Here is a 4,104-nt window from a genome sequence, read left to right on the forward strand (position 1 = left end):
CTAAACACATGAGTCCCTACATACCTATGTATAACTTCAGCCTGTCTATAGTCTGGAAATTCTAGTCTTTTACTTATATGTGACCTCATTCTTAGAAAACACTGAAGGTGTAACCAATGCATATATGCTGACCTCTTTTCTACGCCAGTTGACATGGGTTTCAAATGTTATGAGTTTCCCCACTGTGTGGGTCACTTTTTGAGGAGCCCGTGTACTTCATGGAGGTCTGCCTGGGTTCCATCTATACTCTCAGAGGTTTTTTTTTTTTTTTTTTTTGAGGCAGGAATGCCATGGACTCAGTCATTACAATTTTCCTCTCTAGAATAAGTTTGTATGCTTCAGCATTTGATAATAATCTCTATTGTTGATTAATTTTAATATCTGGGAGAGTTTCTGCAGTAACTGATTCTCTTAGGGATTAGTTGCTGTGAAAAGACACCATGTCAAAGGCCACTCATAAGAGCCAACATTTCATTAGTGCTTTTCTACATTTCATTACACGTTCAGAGATTTACTCCACGATCATCAAGGCAGAAAATATGGCACTGTCTAGGCAGACATGGTGGTGGAGAGGAAGTTTAGAATTATGCATCTTCATCCAAATGCTTCCAGGAAAAACTATGTATTCTGCATGCAGGGAGGGTCTCTTCCACACTGGTAGAGCTTTAAAGCCCCAAAATGATATGCTTCCTCCAGCAAGGCCAGACCTATTCCTACAAGGCCACACCTCCTCATAGACAAAATATATTTAGAATGCCACACTGGTTTCATAGCAATTGACAAGATCTAGCTTCTTCAAAGAGGAGGAGCCTCAGTGGAGAAGATGCCTCCACAAGATCCAGCTGTTAGGAAATTTCATAATTGGTGGGAGAGCACCCACTCCATTGTGGGTGTTGACATCCTTGTATTAGTAGTCCTGGGTTCTTTAAGAAAGCAAGCTAAGCAAGACTAGAGGATCAAGACAATAAGCATCACCACACCATAGCCTCTGAATAAGCTCCTGGCTCCAGGATCCTTTGTTGTTTCAGTTTCTGTCCCAACTTCTTTGATAATTAACAACAATGTGGAAGTATAAGCTGAATACAACCTTTGCTATGGAATTTGCTCTTTGGACATGGTGGATTCTTACCACAATAAACATAGTAAGACATTCATAGGAAAAATGTCTAACAGTGCCAATGCCACTAATCTTAAAACCACAAATAATAATGTGTAGACATTTTATTTTTATTTAAAGGTAAGATATACTCGTGTACCTACCTGAGATGTAATTGTTCTAGTTTGCTTCTTTCTCACTATGTAGAATACTACAATCAAAAATAACTTGGAAATAGAAGTGTTATAGTCTATCACCGAGGAAGACAAAACAGGAAGTTGTATCAGTAACAGCAAAAAACAGCTTATTGGCTTGCCACTGTCTTAGTCACTCTTTTATTGATGTGAACAGATACCATGGATAAGGCAACTATTAGAAAACAAAACATTTAACTAGAGGCTTGCTTACATTTTCAGAAGTTTGGTCATTCACCAAGGGAGGGATCCCATCACTGGAGCAATAGAGAACTATTGATCCTTAAGCAAAGAGAGAGATTCTGCCATTGCTTTGGCTTCTTGAAAACTCAAACCCATCCTTGTTGACACACCCACTTCCTCCAATGAAACCACACCTTCTCTTATTCCTTCTAATCTTTAAACTCACTGCCACTTCCCAGTGACTAAGTATTCATATATATGTGTCTATAGAGAACTTTCTTATTCAAACTACCAATTTTCTATGGCTTGATCATCTTTTATTATTTTAGTACAGTCTAAAAGGCTCCCAATTAAAATGACTACTGTTGAGCTTAGCCACAGTGGTGGGCCCTCCCACATCAATCATTACCCAAGAAAATATCCTATAGACTTACCTAATAACCAAGTGAATAGAGACAGATCTTCAATTGCTCTCTCTTCTCAGGTATCCGTTGATTGTCAAGATTGGGAAAAAATAAAGTCCCATCACAGGAATATTTTACTGACTCCACAACCTACCCAAACATTACTGAACAGCATTTCCTCCTCTCTGCCCCTTCATAGACCCACTTCCATGCATGGCATAAGTGAAGGATAACTTCTTTCATCAGCATGGATACTCAATAATAGGTGAAATGATGTGAATATGTCCTATAGCCACACAACCCCCCACATTCTACTGTGTGTTACACTTACTGGGGTACAACGCAATCTGTCCAATTTCCTGCCAACTCAGCTATGAGAAAAAAAAATCTCATCAATAGATCCAATGAATTTTACCTGATTTCTTTCTCCTGGGGCAACTCAGTGTTATCCCTTCATGCATATATTGGTGTCTTATTCATCTGTAATAAAACCACTACTATTAATAGATATATCACAGGAGATATGACAAATACCAACTCCCATGAACAGCTGCACAGTTGGCCAAGCCTTTTCAGTGCTTTTTTGAAGTTTCCTTTGTATACTAAAAAATCAATTGATTTCCTTAAGTGTATAATTTAATGATTCTAACACATTTTCACCTCCATTCCATTTTCCCCTCATTTTCTGCTTCTTCATATGATATTGCAATCTATTAAAATACAGTAGTGAAGGCAGAGGGAGGATCAGTGTGGGAAGCTGCAAAGTTCTTTATTTCTAAAACAACAGATACACTGTCTGAATATTCCAGATACAACTTTTTGGTAACTTTGGGTCTACTGTTAGCATGAAATTTCTAGAAAAAAAAACCTTAAAGAATTAAGCCATGGTTCCTCTGGACCAGAGAGTTCAGTATCACTAATGAGTCATATTCATGTCAATCATTTTCATCACTGTTACAAGATGCCTACCAACAAGGAAAACAGGTCCATGGTCACAAGAGTATGAAAGGGGCATGAATGAGCACAATTGTCCAATTTATTGGCAGCCAGTAAACATCAACACAGGAAGCGACCAAATACAATAAACACCTTCCAAGACATGTTCCCAATGACCACGTTCCTTTACAAGTTTCTCACCCCTTCCATGCACACCCATCAATCAATGCATAGATTAAAGCCCTCAGGGTCCAATCACTTTTCAGATTGAGTATATTGTTCTACCTATGAACATTGTACTTCGGGCCAAAACCTTCATCAAAGACCCAGGACAGACATTTCAAACCCATTTCACCACAGCATTCTTTATGCTACACAAAGTGATAGGATCTATCTGTCTCTTTAAGGGTATCTCTATCAAGCAGTTCCAAAAGGAAAATGTCCAGGTAAACAGCATCAGCACCTCCAGGAGCTTTTATAAATGTGAGTTCAAGAAGAGCAAAATTGCAATGAAATTTAAGGGTCTTTGTCCCGCATCTCTGCATCTTAAAACCATAGGGTGAACACAGAAATGTAGGTCAAAAGTGTAAATTTCACCTATACTACAACTAATTGGGATGATTTCTAGCCATCTCTACGTTCTGTCTGTTACGGAGTCCACCAAGTCTGCCTCAAGGCATATTGCATAGTGTGAAATAGTGCCAGCAGTTGATTGCAAACAACACTATGTGTTGACTTGCATGTAAAATGAGACATATATAATATAGACACATTTGTACATACACACATACTCACAGAAAGAGGCAAGCAGTAGAGGAGCTTTGTCTTAGGAACCCTCATGGAAGAGATGGTAGAAATCTTGTAAGGCAGAGAGGTCACTGAGACACTGTCTCTACTGCACAAAATCAGGCCAGTCTTCCTTGCATCCCTAAGTGGTATGGTATCACTATCCATCATCCCCATCTGAGAATATATGGACTATTGATGAAGGGTGGAGAATCAGTTTTCATCAAAGGTAAGGCTTTTGTATGTGATAGGTTTGCCATGCTCTACTGTTAGCCCCATGTCCAAGAGTTTATGGGCAACACAATTGATTTGAATTGGGTTGTATCAAAGGGGAGAAAAGTAGACTTGAACTTGGGAGGAGGATTAAGGTGGGAATGGGTCTGGTTTTGGTCTGGGAGGAGTTATCAAGAGAATTGGAAAGTGAATTCCATCAAAAAATTGTATGAAGTTCTCAAGGAATTAATTAACGTAGTTCTTAATATACAATGTCTGTACTGAACATATA

The sequence above is a fragment of the Mus musculus genome, chromosome Y (assembly GCF_000001635.26).
Source record: "Mus musculus strain C57BL/6J chromosome Y, GRCm38.p6 C57BL/6J".
Classification (NCBI taxonomy): domain Eukaryota; kingdom Metazoa; phylum Chordata; class Mammalia; order Rodentia; family Muridae; genus Mus; species Mus musculus.